We start from the raw sequence: 17,894 nt of genomic DNA on the forward strand, positions 1-17,894 counted from the left end.
ATGAGATAACACAGTAACAAGCTGCTAATAAAGCCAAAGAAGAATTTTACTTGAACTTTGTGATAACCTTTAATCATTGACATAGTAAAATGGCTGTAGAAATCCCTTACTCACATAAGCCCCTTCCCCATATAGAGCATAGGCAGTAAAATACTTTTGTACTGTATCTTTAAATGGAGACAAAGCCAATGGCTATAGCTTTAGATTGTGGGTATAGGGGAAATGTTAATTTCTCACTGTTTGTAGTGTATAAAAGCAGGTAGCTGGCATACTGAAGGTGTGCTGGCTTTGTGGATTCACCACCTAGCATCATTCTTTTGCAAACCTCCTCACTGGTAGAGCCTGAGACAAGAAATAAGTCCTTGACTTAAAATAAACACAACTTAGCATAAAACATTGGTGTGTGAACACCATTCTCATTCTGAATCCAAAACACAACACTAACAGCTACTGAGAAGAAATTAACTCTATCCCAGCTGAAACCAGTTAGGGTTATGAGTCAGCACAACAGTTTCCAAAAGCTGATGCATTCCTTCAGGATTCTTTTGGTATGAAACAACAGATCCTTTCCAATTCAACAAATCCTAAGTAGTAAAAGGAACATGTACGTAGACAGGTTGCCTTTCTATTCCTACAGCCTGCCTTAAGGGGCCTGTATGATGCCTGATGATTTTTGTCCTTTTTATACCCTTTTTATACCCTTTTTATACATCTTTATACCCTTTCCCTCTCCTTGTACCCTTCACAAACACTCCTTGTACCTTAGCCCTACATGTTTATAACTCTTGCAGTATGCTATTTAGCTTAGTTTGGGCGTTCTCCAGGGGGGAAGATGAAACATTTATAACTATCTCAAAACTAGAGGCTCCAACCTTGGATGGAGCCTCCTCTCTGGAACATGTTTTTGTAAACTAGGCTGTAGTCTCACTTCGGGGGGGTAAATTAGAATAGGGGGACAATTACTTCATTTATTAAGTTTCTTATTGGGAGATTTTTGGTAGATATGTGTCCTAGGTTGCAATATAGATGTAGTTAAGTATTCTATTACCACCAGCTGTGGGCCGTTAGCTGCTATCACCTGCTAATGATCCACTCCGGATGACAGGCAATGGGCCATCAGGGACCCACCGTGTGACTCATGGATTTATCTCATCCCATTGTGGGATGCTCTGCCCAGGAAGGAGGGGCCAGGTGTTCCCACCTGGATATAACCTGGCCTTGGAACTGCCTGAGCTAGCCCTGTCTACTGGGTTCCCAGAGGACCAGAGCTACTACTGGATCTTCAGCTGGAGACTAGACCTTCACAGGATCACCGCTTCAACTGGACTACTTCAGTTGGACTGCTACTACCACCCTAACAGGGTGTTAGGTTGTATCTGACTTTGTCAGTGCTTTTCCTTGTATTATTTCACTTATTTTTAATTTCACTCTTGACTTGTGATCTCCCACTGGTTTGTTTCCAAACCAACACAATATGCTAATTTGCGAGGTCCATAAATTTGTATATGCATTGTATGTGGGGGTGCTCTCGGCGTGTTTTCCACCTTTGACAAGTTGTGCACCTAGGATCCTATTAAAACCAAGGTAATACCCTTTTTCCCTTTACTGCTTTGTCTGCTTCGTATTTTTACCAGCTTTTAAGGCATCCTTTCCTGGTGAGCCAGGCAGGAGAGAGGAACCCCAAAAATTGAGTTCTGGATCGAGAAACACCCCCGCTGCACCCCCACTCGCCGGCACTACGGGAGGGAAGCAGCAATCCAGGACTGCGAAAACCAGGGAGTTTCTGAAAGACCTACCACAGAAACACAGCAGTAGAAGTGAGATCAAAGGGGAATGGTTTTATTGCTAGCTAGCATTTAGGGGAGATCTCCAGGGGGTAGGGCAGGAGTGTGGCCAAGGGGGCCATAAAAAGCGGGTTTAACAACTTGCTCTGCTCCTGCAGGGGCTATGAGAAGGAAAGGACGTTTCTCGTTATCATTTACAGGAGCCACAGAGCAGCTTAGGTTAGCCTGTGGCTCAGCGGTTGGGGGCGTGAATTCCACTGCCGAAGGTTGGTGGCTCGAATACCGCCAGGGTCTCAGGTCTCATGCGTGTGCTCTTTCAGTCTTTTGCTTTCTTTACTCTGCTGTGGCATGGGAATCGCTGGTTTGATTCTCGCACCAGACTTGGGGCTAAGAGTTTTCTTTCCAGCTATTTCTTTTCCGTTTATAAACAAAACATGGGTGGTGTGTCTTCTGCTAACCCAAAAATCCCGCGGGATTCCCCACTGGGTCTGATCTTAAAATCTGGAACGTCCTAACAGGGAAAAAAACCCCCTGAACAAGGGGGAACTAACTTGGCTCTCTTTGTGGGTGTGGCCTGTTTTGAAACTGAGTGGGGGAGGGAAATGGCCACATCTCAGTAGTTTGGACAACCAAGTAATCACAGAATTACTAGTAGAACTTCAGGCCCAGGGCAGGTTTGATGAGTTGAGGTACATGGAATTGTTTTCTATATTCCTTAATTGGGAGAAGGCGTTCAAACAAACAAAAAAGGGTTGTTTTGAGATGGTTTTACAAAAGAAGAAAAAGGGAAAAGACAGAGGAAAAGCAACCTCTAACCAGAGCTGAAGAGATAGACATGACCGACATGGATTTGATAGCACCTGCCTTGCGCTGGGGGGTATCACACCCCCTGCCTCAACAGGGGCCAGCCAGATCAGTGGGGGGAAGCTGGCTCCCTCCCCTGCCGCAGCTGTCGGCTCCCCCCCTCCGCCATGTTGATACAGTGCTAGGGATGGGGGATGGGTGGCCACCGCCTCCTCCACTGCCACCCTCCCCAGACCACCCTGAAGGCAGAGGCGGGGGAGGAGCGGGGGTGGGTTGGTCACTGGCCGCCCTGAGGGCGGAGGCGGGGGAGGAGCAGGGGCGATTCTAGGCAGGGAGGGAAGTGCCTCTGCCACTGCCTCTCCCAGGCTGGAGAAAGGGGGGGCCGGGGGCGACAGCAGCTTTGCCGTGCGGTCAGTGGCAGGGCTGAGGGAGAAATAGCCCCAGTTAAAAGTGAGCCTGATTAATCCAGTGCAGATAGCTTCGAGGAGGACGAGACCGGGGCCGGGGCTAGAGCCACAGCAGCCAGTAGGCTTACTGGGAAGAAGAGGGGAAAGATAGCCCGAGAGGCCATAGGGGCTACTAATCTGGTAGCTAAATGCACCAGATCTAAGAAGGATGAACCACGAAAGGAGGAGGCTGTCCTAGAAGCACCTTTGAGGCAGGCTGTTGGGAATCAAAGAGTGATTTATTTCAAAACTCCGTTCTCCCTTGGAGAGCTCCAACAATAGAGGGAGTCAGTTGGGAGATGCAGAGAAAACCCAGAAAGGGTAGCCATTTGGTTTGAATTAGCCATCAAGGCACAAAACCCAGATTAGGGTGATCTGCATGTAATGATGGATGAATTATTAGATAGCACGGAAAAGGAGATGGTCATTAAGGCTGCTATAAATGTTATAGAGACTCAGATTGCGGCTGGTACTCTTCAAGGACCTGTTAATGATATTTTTTGTCAGACAGATCCAGGGTGGGACCCCAACGTGCCAGAGCAGATGGCCAGATTAAAACAACATCAAACGTGGGTGGTCCTTGGGCTAAAATGTGCTATCCCTAAAGCAATGAATTGGCCCAAATTATATGAAATTAAACAAGATGTAAATGAGACCCCTACAGACTTCCTGAATAGGCTCAAAGAGGCTGCACGGAAATACATAAATTTGGACGTAGATTCCCTGGCGCAGCAATCCCACCTAGCCTACATATTTATAGGCCAATCTACAAAAGACATAAGGAAAAAGCTACAAAAAATGGATGAGTATGATCTAAATAAGTTGTTGAATGCAGCCTGGAAAGTATATCAAAATACGGATCCAACGGATAAGGATACAGAAGATAAGGGGGATAAACCCCACCACAAGAAAAAGCATGGTCAGGGGAAGTCATCTAGTAAACAGAAAAAGGGTCCCCCTTTGTCGCTGTTGAGCAGCTAGCAGAGTAATGAATGCATCAGTTCTCAGTGGCAAGAAGGAATGACCTTTATTGTTTTGATTTCATCACATATATAGAGTTCTCAAAAGTCACCCAGATTGGTCAGTCAGAAGCTTTCCCCCAGGCCTGATTGGCCAGGCCTGCACTGCCCAAGTTCTGGGACACTGTTCCAACAACATCCAAACTTTATCTTTATTTACAAAACACAAGAAAACTTCTCATGGGAAAAACCTGTGCTAGCCACACCCCTTGCCCTCCTCTAGCTGAAGACCAGTGTGCCAACTGCAAGAAAAAGGGACACTGGAAGAATGAGTGTCCAATGCGGGCAAAACAGATGCCCCAATCTCCTGAGTTAGTTGTGAATGGCACTTGATGGGGACTTAACATAACGACGAGAGGGAACTCACGGCAGTCTCAATATGAGATATAGAGTAAGCTCCATTTTATTTCACCAAACGAGAAACTTATATACTGTTACAGATCTTACCAATTCTAGCTACACACACACCTGCAGTCTGTTCTCACACATTCAGGGATCCTCCTGTTAACTCCCTTATTCTTTTCTCATAACACTTCTGACTCCCTAATCTTTCTCCTGACATTCTTCCCACAGCTCAGAAACACAGCTGTGGTTCTCAGGCGTCAGCTCTTCAAAACAACTTGTCAGGATTTTCACTGAGGCCTGGCTATGCTGAGGCTCTGTTCTGGCCTGTTTAGTTAGCATAAGTTTTGCTGGAAAACTGCGTTTTCCAACAGTTCCCCCGTTTCGCTTGTGAGAACAGACGTTGTCTGTTATCAGATTAATTTGCTTTGCTATAAGTAATTCTTATTATTAGAATTGTTATAAATTTACTTAAGAAAATTTCACTAGTTATTTAGATATGTTGCCATGGTCTAGGAACTGTCGTTGCTGAAAACATTCACTTCACAGGTAAAGCTTGGAGAACTTTTCCCGGGTAAGGACTCCAAGTTTACCTGGAAGAAGGTTTAGCTTTTATAAACTCAATTTGGTAAATGAAAATTATTTGATCACATTTTGATGCAGAACACTTGGGACTCATGGCATGTTTCCCAGCCAGTTAGAACCAAAGCTTGGCCAGAGCTTAGGTGCTAAGTGGAAGGGTTTTCTTAGAACATCTTATAAACAAGCTTTGATTAATATCAATAAGGAGAGTGTCTTAACATGTTACTATTTTTGTAGATAACTATATAAGGTGAGATGAAATATTTGAAAACAGTAGATATTATTATTTGACTTTAACTAAGAAAGATGAAACTGCAAAGCTTTTGTGAATAATAATATAAACTAACAAATTTAAAACTTAAAATTAATATCACTAAAAATGAATAAAACTTAATCTTAATAAATCTGCTTTTAAACTAACAAATAGGACTTAACTATAATGGAATTTAAAATTGATATCACTTTAACAACTTAACTCTAACAAAATTTAAAACTTAACAGAATTTAAAATTAACATCACTTAATATTACTTAACAGAATTGTAACTTTAACAGAATTTACAACTTAATAGAATTTAAATTCACTATTACTTAACTTTAACAGAATCTATGCTTAATCAAAAGTACTTAACAGGTAGTTTATTCAGTATAACTTCACCCACAGGTCCTCATTCACACATCAAAACTCTCAAGAAATCAAAATCACACTCTCATCAGTCACAGGTTTCATCCACATTAAAGCATTCGAAAAGCAAACAACACTCTCAGTAGGCCTACAATATTCACACATACACACAAATGCTTTAGCAAAATTCAGCTTTCGTTTAAGGCTTTTAGTATTCAAGGTGTTATTTTTTTTTTTTTATCAGGATAATATCTTGTTACAATGCTTCTTTATTAGTAAAACGTTGAAAATAGGTTTTGGTCTGTTGGTCAATACGTGGCAATGGGTGTTTCACCCTGCAAAGCGAATAATTAGAGGTTTTGGAGAGAACAGATGGAGAACGTGTTCAAAGATTTGTATCTGTAGCTGGAAAGCGCGGCGGGATCGCTGCCGCCATGGGGGACGACATGGACGTGATTCCCGAGCGGGAGATGAAGGATCTCCAGTTCAGAGCACTGAAGAAGATTCGCATCTTTGAAACTCTTAAAAGTTCTCCATGACTACAAAAGAAACAACTCCATTCTGTATCAGACTGCTGTTTCTGCTGGCAACGCTGTTGGTTAGTTCTGGTTCACTGCTGAAGCTGTCAATCATTTCCTCATCCTTGGGGTGGAGTAGAGTTTAGAATCTCACTATAGACGTCACCGTTGGGGCAGTGAAGGAGGCGTGGATGGCTTGCGGCTCCGCCCACTGGGGCACCCTCTGGGACCTCTGTTTTCGTTGTCATTCGGCCGGAAACCATGGTTGGAGCAACTTCCGCCACAGGTCTGCTTGTGTGCCATGCCGGCGGCGCGCAGTGAGGGGTAGGGGCCGCCGCTGCTACTCGGTCACTGGTCACTTTCTGTTTGTTCTTTTTGTTTTTACAAGCTTCTGTGCTGTGAGTATCTCTGTTGCAGCGGGAACACCAAACTTTTCTGTTACAGTTCTTTCGTATGTGTCTTTTACTACCACATCGATAGCATCGGGATGATTTCTGGTTACTCTGTTTCTTTACCCGCGATATTTGAGCTCTCTCAAACAAAGCAGCTAAGATGTTTTTCGTTGTAAAATTGCCAAGCTCTGTGATACATTGAGACAGGAACAGATTTTTCATCCAATCGAGTAACTTTGTATTCTCGGCTGTCGGCAGCGCGGGAGAGCTACTATTCTCCCCCCCCTCCCTGGCGGGGGGGGGTTTCCCCGGCTGTGCGGCTGCAGAAGTTCCCCGCATAGCAAAAGCAGCACAGTAACACACAGGTTTCTCTCTGCTCCATGCAGCTGCCATCTCCTGCGCCGTCAGCCACACAAGGTTTTGTTCCGTGCAATGCTTCTGTAAGCAGGCTACGACTTTACTCCATGGTTTGCCAAGCTTTCTTGCAATTTTATCACAGTCCAAAAGTAAAGTAGCTCCATAATTCAACCACTCTCCCACACTGAATACTGTAATAGGATTTGTAAAAAATCCATAAGCTTGTCCTACCACCATCAGGCCCATTAAGTGTGATAGGCTACTTTTACTGAGTCCGTGCTTTTCTAAAAAGCATAACAATAAAAATTGGGCTACCTCTGTCTCCATTCCGTACCAGCTGGGTTTAAAGTTACGTAGTCGCCGCCGTCCGCGCTCTGCTGGGGCGTCTCCGCTTATAACGCGGTCGCCACGGTCAGTGCAGCCTTTCCGAGGTTTATTAGCCCATCCGGAAGCGGATCTTTTTCGGCCCAGGCTTTCATAGCCCCCCGGCGCTGCCCCCGGGGCCTCTCCGGACTCGTCACTCTCTGGGCAGGGTCGTAAAACTCTGCTGCCAGTGTCCGTGGTCGTCGGTTCTAAATCCTGCTAACTCCGTATCACGTCGGGCTCACCATTTAACATCGCGACGAGAGGGAACTCACGGCAGTCTCAATATGAGATATAGAGTAAGCTCCATTTTATTTCACCAAACGAGAAACTTATATACTGTTACAGATCTTACCAATTCTAGCTACACACACACCTGCAGTCTGTTCTCACACATTCAGGGATCCTCCTGTTAACTCCCTTATTCTTTTCTCATAACACTTCTGACTCCCTAATCTTTCTCCTGACATTCTTCCCACAGCTCAGAAACACAGCTGTGGTTCTCAGGCGTCAGCTCTTCAAAACAACTTGTCAGGATTTTCACTGAGGCCTGGCTATGCTGAGGCTCCGTTCAGGCCTGTTTAGTTAGCATAAGTTTTGCTGGAAAACTGCGTTTTCCAACAGGGACTGAAGGCATTATCTCCCCCAGCGGAGCCTTCAGTTACTGTTAAGCTGGGGAAAGATGATGTTGAATTTCTGGTTGATACGGGGGCAACATAATCTGTGTTAAATACTTTAAAGGGGAAACTGAGTCAAGATACTGTAGATGTGATCGGTGCCACAGGGGTAAGTGAAACAAGGCCTTTCTTCCAGCCTTTAAAATTTAAACTGGGAAAACACTGGGTGACTCACCAATTCTTATATATGCCAAATTCCCCAAAGCCATTATTGGGCACAGATTTATTGGAGAAATTGGAAGTGGAAATTAAATTTTCCAACAAGGAGGTGGTGAAAGTTATAATTCCTGAATCTAAATTTTTCAAAGCAGCTACTATTCTCATACAGGAGTGTTGAGGAGAAATTCCCAAAGAAGTTGAAGATGCTGTCATTCCAATAGTATGGGCCAGTGATTTTTCCAGGAGATCCAAAGGAACTGAACCCGTGAGTATTGCACTCAAAGCTGGGGCAACACCAGTAAGGCAGAAGCAATACCCTCTGAAATTAGAAAGTTTTAGGGGACTAGCACCTATAATTGAAAAGTTTCTAAAATTTGGGCTGCTGGTGGAATGTGAGTCTAAGTACAACACACCCACCTGGCCAGTAAAGAAGGCTGATGGTAAGAGTTACAGATTAGTGCAGGATTTAAGGGCAATTAACAAAATCACAGAGGACATAGATACAGTTGTACCAAACCCCTACACTTTTCAGACCACACTGACAGATGAACTAGGGCGGTTCACACTTTTAGATCTCAAGGATGCCTTTTTCTGTATTCCTATAAGTAAAAGTAGTCAAGGACTCTTTGCTTTTGAGTGGGAAAATCCTGAGACAGGAAGGAAGACTCAACTCACCTGGCTAGTGCTATTCCAAGAGTTCAAGAACAGCCCAACTGTATTTGGACATCAGCTGTCAAAGGAACTAGAGGACTGGAGAAAACAAGAACCAAGAGGAGAAATCCTTCAATATGTTGATGACATCCTGATTGCAGCCAAAACATGAGATGACTGTATCCAGCTCACTGTCTTCTTAATTTTTTGGGCTTAGGCGGATATCGAGTTTCAAAGGAAAAGGCACAGGTTGCCAAAGAAACAGTAGTTTACTTGAGGCTGGAAATTTTCCGTGGCCATCGACAACTCAGCAAAGAATGGAAAGAAGCTATCTGCTGTGGCTAGCACAGGTCTTTCCCATGAGAATTCTTTTTGTGTTTTATAAATAAAGATAAAGTTTGGATGTTATTAAAAACAGTGTCCCAAGATCTGGACAGTGCAGGCCTGGGCAATCAGGCCTAGGGGGAGGTTTCTAACTGACCAATCTGGGTGACTTTTGAAAACTCTATATATATGATGAAATCAAAACAATAAAGGTCTTTCCTTCTTGCCACTGAGAACTGAGTTCTTTACTCTGCTAGCTGCTCAACAGCGACAATCTGCTGACTTCCAGAGCCCTGCACTGTGAGAGAGATGCAAGCTTTCCTCGGTATGGTAGGTTACTGTCGACTTTGAATAGCAAGGTATGGAATACTAGTAAAACCGCTGTATGAAACCCTTAAGGCAGCTGAGAAAGGAACCATTATATAAACAGAGAAAGCAAGGGTTGCATGTAAACATCTAAAATATTCCTTGATGTCTGCTCCATCTCTGGGGCTGCCAGACATAACTAAGCCCTTTGAACTTTTTACATATGAGCGACAGAATGTTGCTCTAGGGGTACTGGCACAGCACCTTGGGGACCAGCAAAGACCTGTAGCCTATTTTTCAAAACAGCTAGACAATGTTTGCCAAGGGTGGCCTGGGTGTTTGAAAGCTGTGGCAGCAACTGTCATCCTAATACAGGGGGCTCGTAAATTCACCCTTGGGCAGGACATTGTCATGTATGTACCCCACACCGTGATCTCTGTGCTGGAGCAAAAGGGGGGCCACTGGTTATCCCCTAGCAGCATGCTTAAATACCAATCTGTGTTGTTGGAACAAGAAGATGTTACCCTAAAAACATCTGTTATAAACCCTGCAATGTTTTTGTCATCCACATTACTTGATGATGTGCCTGAACATGACTGTTTGCAGACAATAGAGGAGACCTATTCCAGCAGACCAGACCTGAAGGATGTGCCTCTGGAGAAGCCAGATTGGGAACTTTTTACTGATGGGAGCAGTTTCGTACAAAATGGTAAGCATATGACAGGCTACGCAGTGACCACCATAGATGAAGTAATTGAGGCAAAAGCCTTGCCTTCAGATGTATCATCACAGGAAGCTTAACTGATTGCACTGACCAGAACTCTAGAACTGAGCAAGAAAAAGAAGGTAAACATATGGACTAATTCCAAACATGCCTTCAGTGTTGTTCATGCCCATGGAGCTATTTGGAAGGAACGTGGCCTGCTGACTGCTCAAGGTAATGGCATTAAGCATACAAAACAAATCCTAGCACTCCTGCAGAGCACCTGGAAGCCTACAGAAGTAGCTGTCATGCATTGCAGAAGTCATCAAAAGGGGAAGACAACCCCTGAAGTGGGAAATCCCTTTGCTGATGGAACAGCAAGAGGAATAGCAGAAAAAGGCATACTTGCGGTAGTACCACAGAAAGAAGTAGATCTGACAGGGTTTACTCCAAAATATGTTCAGAAGGACTACAAATTAATTAAATTTCTTAAGGCTGAGATTAAGGAAAGTGTAAGGGCTGTTACCCCAATAAACCGGGTTGTAGTCCCACCCTCGTTCCTTCGAGGAATAGCACAGAGGGAGCATGAGAGTACCCACTGGGGAACAGAAAACCTTTTAAAACATCTGAAGAAAGTAGTGATAGGGAGAGGGATGACTGATATTGTACAGTCTATAACAAGTAAGTGTGAAACCTGTTGCAAAAACAACCCTGACACAAGCAAGAGAGAAGTGTTTGGAGTGACCAAGGCAGGGCATCTCCCAGGAGATTACTGGCAAATAGATTTTGCTGAAATGCCATGTAAGGAGGAATACAAATATGTCCTGGTATTGGTTGATACGTTCAGTGGATGGCCTGAAGCTTATCCCTGTTGCACCAGTGCAGCAAAGGAAGTAGTGAAAGCCTTGCTCAACCACATAATTCCAAGGTTTGGGGTTCCTTTGGGAATGTCATCAGATAGGGGACCACATTTTGTTGCAATGGTGATCGGGGAAGTTAGCAGGATTCTGGGACTTACTTGGGACTTGCATACACCATACAGACCCCAAGCAAGTGGCAAAGCTGAACATATGAATGGAACCCTCAAGGCCCAGATTGGTAAAATCTGCTAAGAAGCATCTATGACATGGGTTCAGGCTTTGCCTATAGCCTTGCTGAGGGTCTGCATACAACCAAGGCGGAGGGACAATATAAGTCCGTATGAAAGCCTATATGGCAAACCATATCAGGTTCCACATATCCCATTGGAAATTCATATGAAGGGTAAAATTGATTTACAGAAATACTTAATGGCTTTGAGTTCCACATTACAGAAGCTCCAGAGATTCGTTGTGCTGTCCAAACCTATAGGATTGGACACCCCTGCTCACCCATTTCAGCCTGGAAACTGGGTCTACATCAAGTGTTGGGACAGTGACCCCTTGCAAGCTAAGTGGAAGGGACCATTCCAAGTTTTGCTGACCACCCTCACTGCTGTCAAAGTTGCTGGGAAAGGACCGTGGATCCATTTCTCCAGAATGAAGAAGGCTTCTGACCCTGAGACCATTGAGAAAACAGAGACTGATGTAAATCAGGATGATGTGGTTTAAATTGTTCTATACATGTCTGTTGTTTGCCCAATTGGTAACCATGACCCAGGGCTCGGCCCAAGATTTGCACAACACTGTGATCCAAAATGTATCCAGAGCTCTTAATATGAGCAATTGCTGGATCTGTACCCAATTACCACCTCTAGATGAGAGTGGTAACTGGCCAATGATTGGTATTGTGATGGAAGAGGAGCATACAGAAAGGTGGCAACCGGTCAGAGTCAATACTACCCTCCTGCCTCCTATACCCCTGAATGGCCTGGTGGAATGTGAGAACTATACAGTTTGCTGTGTGCTTGTGAATGCTACAGGGAAGGCCATTCTTCCATCATATTGCCATAAGACCAACTTCAGGGAAATAACCCAAGATCTGTGACAAAAATGAGGTTGCTGGGATGGAGATTAGCTCTACCACTTGGGACTGGGGTGTATTGGATATGTGATGATAAGGCCTGGAAAATTCAGCCTGTAGATAAAGATCAGGCCTGTGCCCTCGGGGCTGTAATTCCAAATATAACAATATTTGACCAAATTGAAAAACCACATAGGAGGGGGAAAAGATCTCTAAATCTCCTCATTGAACGTCCCACAGTTTTCCATAGTATAGTGAGAGCTCTCCTTCCCTCTTATGGAATAGTTGAACTGGAGAGAGCAATTGTGAACATCTCAAGCGTTATTGAACGTATTGAACAACATACTGCAGATGCAATTATGGCTTTACAGGAAGAAGTCCACGGCCTGTCAAGGGAGATGACACAGCACAGGATAGCTCTTAAATTCCTACTTGGCGCACATGAAGGGGTATGTGATATTGTTAATGCCATCTGTTGTTCCTTTGTGGACCAGGATTGAAGAATTAAAGAAGATTTAGAAGAAATTTGGAAGGGGACTCAAATTCTACATGAAGTGGGTTCCAGAAATTACACCTTGAAATTTGACCATATCTTCCACACCCTCACTTCATGGTTACCAGACTGGGCCTGGGTAAAAGAAGTGTTTGTAATAGTTGTAATTGTAGTTATTATTTTTGCTATAGCCGGTTGTGTAAACTGGTGCTGTGGTTTGTGTAGTGTAGAGACTAGACAAGGTAAAGTCTTGTTAGTCTCTAAAAAGAAGGGAAATGATGCCTGATGATTTTTGTCCTTTCTTTTTATACATCTTTATACCCTTTCCCTTTCCTTGTACCCTTCACAAACACTCCTTGTACCTTAGCCCCACATGTTTATAACTCTTGCAGTCTGCTATTTAGCTTAGTTTGGGGGGGTCTTGCAAAGCAAAAAGACCAAACATTCATACTATCTCAAAACTAAAGGCTCCAACCATGGACAGAGCCTCCTCTCTGGAACATGTTTTTGTAAACTAGGCTGTGGTCTCACTTGGGGGGGGTAATTAGAATAGGGGGACAATTACTTCATTTATTAAGTTTCTTATTGGGAGATTTTTAGTAGATATGCTAATTTGCAAGGTCCATAAATTTGTATACGCATTGTATGCGGGGGTGCTCTCGGCATGTTTTCCACTTTTGACAAGTGTGCACCTAGGATCCTATTGAAACCAAGGTAATACCCTTTTTCCCTTTACTGCTGTGTCTGCTTCATATTTTTACCAGCTTTTAAGGCATCATGTATTATTGGACATTGTCCCCTCCTTATATACAGGGCTAAAATCCTTACTTCCCCTTTCTGCCCTCTTTTGTTCCCTTAGTAAGGAGGTGGCACACTCTAGGGACCGTTCAGAGGAGCTGTTGGTACCAAAAATTGCACATCATCTTCTTCCCCATCCCCCCACAACATACAATCACTTTTCTCCTTCTCCTTGATACATAGCATTAACATGTCCTCCCAAATTGCACTCTTTCTGACTATTTGAATCTCTACAATTTTATGAAAGCATCAACATAAAAGCCCTCATCCCATTTACCAGGTCAATGACAAAACAACATCAACCGTAAGATAATATTAAACTGCATCAACACATTTTTCCCATCCTCCAATTTATAAGGTGGCCACCATTAATTACAATATCTCATAATTTTATCTTTAGTCATTGGATCTCCCCAAGCTTATTCCAGTTTTTAAAAATACAACCCAGAGGGCTACAGGGAGGAATTGTGGACTGTCTCAATCCCCCATTTAATAATATTTAAGTTACCCATTTCCTTTACCCTTTGGTCCAGACCTCTGATTGTTACACCACTCTGATCTCACTGATTAAGGCACATTGCTGAGTGTATTGTCTGTGCACTGCACACTGCTTTAATTCCATTGATTGATAAGGCCTACTGCTGAGTGTTCTTATGTGGCTTACGTGAAGACTGAAGCCTATAAACCTATACCTTTTGAATTTTTTTCCCCCCTCCATGGAAGAAATTAAATATGATACTCACCAGTCCAAGAATTCACCCCCCTTTCACCCTTGCTCAAATATATCTGAAGTGTTGCACCTTGGATTCACTTACCACCCCAACTCTGGAGAGGATTTGGTGGAGTCTGTGATCAACTGGTCAGTGTGCACTGGCATCCTGTCTGATCTGATTCTCCATTGCCTTAAGATTTAGGTGGAATTTGGCTGACTGTGATGTCTGATGGTTTTTTTTCCTTTCTCTTTATACTCTTTTTATACTCTTTTTATACCCTTTTTATACATTTTATACCCTTTCCCATTCCCTGTACCTTAGCCCTACATATGTATAACCTTGTACTCTGATATCTAGCCTACTTCGGGGTTCTCTGGGGAAGACAAAACATCCCTACTATCTCAAAACTAGAGGCTCCAACCTTGGATGGAGCCTCCTCTCTGGAACATGTTTTTGTAAACTAAATTGTAGATTCATTTGGGGGGGGTAAATTAGAATAGGGGGACAATTACTTCATTTGTTAAGTTTCTTATTGGGGGATTTTAGATAGATATGCTAATTTGTGAGGTCCATAAAATGGTATATGCGTTGTACATGGGTGTGCTTCGTCGATGTGGTTCCACTTTTGACGAGGGGGCACCTGGGATCCTATTAAAACCAAGGTAATACCCTTTTTCCCTATACTGATGTCTGTGTCTTCTTTTCACCAAGGTAATACCCTTTTTCCCTATACTGCTGTCTGTGTCTTATTTTTACCCGGGTTAATGATAAGACTCTCTCTCCTCCGAGAGCGAAGGGCCCCGACACCCCCTCCCCCACCCACAACTGAACCTCTTAGATGGAAGTGAAGAAAAAACTATTTATTTGACAAAACCACGCAGAGTGCCCTGCAAGGCACAGGGGAAGGGGAAAACCAAGGTGAAAAGGAGTTATTCAACCTGATTAAAAAGTCCTTGTCTCAGACGCAGCCCCTCTCCTCCTCGGCCCCCCCCGGGGCCGGGTGGAGCTCCCTGGAGAGCTCTGCTGTCCTCTGGCCCTCCTGGGTCTCCGGGTAGCAAAGCAGATCGAAGAGAAGGGGTCCAAACGAGGAAAAAGAAAAAATGGGAAAAAAAACGGGAACAGAGCTCACTCCGACCCCCGTCCAGCACGCAGTCTCTGCCGGGCGACGAATCCTCCCTCGGAGCGAGGCTTGGGGAAAATGTTTTCAAAACAACCCGCGTTTCTCTCTTCGGCTGGGTGTAGTTAAAGAGACAGGACCATACATTTTTTCTTTCTTGGGCATATAAGCCAACGATAGGGGATAAAGGATTATCATAACATCAATCCAAGACATTCCACCCCTTATTCCATAGCGTTGGCTTAAGGCCCACCCTAACATCTTCCAACTTTAAACACACACTCATATATATACACATATATACATACATACACACATACATATATACATATATACACATATACATATATACACATAACTATGTACAAATAATGTCATTCGGTGAAAGGTGGTATGTTGCCATCCCAACCTTACATGTGGCCTTCACCCAAAATTAAATTTCCCTGAGGGACACATCGTGTTTTTCCATCTTCCTGCATTATCCACCAAGTACACCCTGGTCCCTGAGCAAAGACAACCCCACGGATGGGTTTGTCTTCATGTGAGGCAGAATCAATCCAGACAGTTTTCCCTAACAAGCCTCTGGCATGTACTGCTGGGACCTTATCTCCATCCACTGTATGTAGAAGCTCAGATTGGGCAGGACCTGCTCGGTTGATGGAGCCTCGGGTATTGACTAACCAGGTGGCCTCTGCTAAATGTCGCTCCCAATTCTTATAAGTTCCCCCACCCAATGCCTTTAGGGTGGTTTTTAACAGTCCATTATACCGTTCCACTTTGCCAGCGGCTGGTGCATGATAGGGAATGTGGTACACCCACTCAATGCCATGGTCTCTAGCCCAGTTGTTTATGAGGCTATTTTTAAAATGAGTTCCGTTATCTGACTCACTTCTCTCAGGGGTACCATGCCTCCACAGGACTTGGTTCTCAAGGCCCAGGATGGTGTTACGAGCAGTGGCATGAGGCACAGGGTAGGTTTCCAGCCACCCCGTGGTGGCTTCTACCATTGTGAGCACATAGCGCTTGCCATGGCGGGTTTGAGGCAGTGTGATGTAATCAATCTGCCAGGCCTCTCCATACTTATATTTAGACCACCTTCCACCATACCACAGGGGTTTTACCCGCTTGGCTTGCTTGATGGCAGCACACGTTTCACAGTCATGGATAACTTGAGAGATGCAGTCCATGGTTAGATCCACCCCTCGGTCTCGTGCCCACTTATAGGTGGCATCTCTGCCCTGATGGCCTGAGGCATCATGGGCCCATCGAGCCAGGAATAAATCTCCTTTATGCTGCCAATCCAAGTCTACCTGGGACACCTTTATCTTTGCAGCCTGATCTACCTGTTCATTGTTTCGGTGTTCCTCATTAGCTCGACTCTTGGGGACATGGGCGTCTACATGGTGGACCTTCACAGGTAGTCTCTCTGCCCGGCTAGCGATGTCTTTCCACTCTTCAGCTGCCCAAATTGGTTTTCCCCTACGCTGCCAACCAGCCTTCTTCCACTTTTCCAGCCAACCCCACAGAGCATTGGCTACCATCCATGAATCAGTATAAAGGTAGAGCTTTGTCCATTTCTCTCTTTCAGCAATGTCCAGGGCTAACTGAACGGCTTTGAGCTCAGCGAATTGGCTCGATCCACCCTCTTCTTCCCTAGCTTCTGCAACCCGTCGTGTGGGGCTCCACACAGCTGCTTTCCATTTTCGTTTTGTCCCTACAAGATGACAGGAACCATCTGTGAAAAGAGCATAGCGTGTTTCATCTGCTGGCAGTTGGTTGTATGGTGGGGCTTCCTCTGCACGGGTCACCTGTTCCAGCTCCTCTTCCTCAATCAGACTAAAATTTTCACCTTCAGGCCAATTTGTAATTATTTCCAAAATCCCAGGGCGATTCAGATTTCCCATACGGGCGCGCTGTGTGATAAGGGCAATCCATTTGCTCCATGTGCCATTGGTGGCATGATGAGTAGAGGGAACCTCTGCTTTGAACATCCACCCCAGCACCGGTAGTCGAGGTGCCAGGAGGAGTTGTGCTTCTGTGCCAATTACCTCTGAGGCAGCTTGGACTCCTTCATATGCTGCTAGGATTTCTTTCTCTGTTGGGGTGTAGTTGGCTTCAGACCCTCTGTAACTTCGGCTCCAAAATCCCAGTGGTTGACTTCGGGTCTCACCAGGCACCTTCTGCCAAAGGCTCCAGGACAGACCATGGCTCCCAGCTGCAGAGTAAAGCACATTCTTTACTTCTGGCCCTGTCCTGACTGGGCCAAGGGCTACTGCATGAGCAATCTCCTGCTTGATCTGGGTGAAAGCTTGCTGCTGTTCAGGGCCCCAGTGGAAATCATTTTTCTTACGGGTAACCAGGTAGAGAGGACTCACAATCTGGCTGTACTCAGGGATGTGCATTCTCCAAAAGCCTATAGCTCCCAGGAAAGCTTGCGTCTCCTTCTTGTTGGTTGGGGGGCACATTGTGATGGTTTTATTGATAACCTCAGTAGGAATCTGACGCCGTCCATCTTGCCACTTCACTCCTAGGAACTGGATCTCTTTGGCAGGCCCTTTGACTTTGCTCTTTTTTATAGCGAAACCAGCTTCCAGGAGAATCTGGATGATTTCCTTTCCTTTCTCAAATACTTCTTCTGCTGTGTCCCCCCACACAATGATGTCATCAATGTATTGCAAATGTTCTGGAGCCCCACCCTTTTCCAATGCAGTCTGGATCAGTCCATGACAAATGGTGGGACTGTGTTTCCACCCCTGGGGCAGTCGGTTCCACGTGTACTGC

General features: G+C 44.7%; 1 pseudogene across 1 annotated transcript; it reads left to right on the forward strand.

Annotated features, from left to right (window-relative positions):
* Positions 1-1,498: 1,498 nt before the first annotated feature.
* LOC146425707 (endogenous retrovirus group V member 2 Env polyprotein-like) lies at positions 1,499-13,220 on the forward strand (annotated as a pseudogene). The gene is made up of 2 exons (XR_014846509.1): positions 1,499-1,817; positions 11,365-13,220. The product of XR_014846509.1 is annotated as an endogenous retrovirus group V member 2 Env polyprotein-like (transcript).
* Positions 13,221-17,894: the final 4,674 nt, after the last annotated feature.

This window comes from Lichenostomus cassidix, chromosome W, assembly GCF_008360975.1.
Source record: "Lichenostomus cassidix isolate B80296 chromosome W, HeHo_3.0, whole genome shotgun sequence".
NCBI lineage: Eukaryota > Metazoa > Chordata > Aves > Passeriformes > Meliphagidae > Lichenostomus > Lichenostomus cassidix.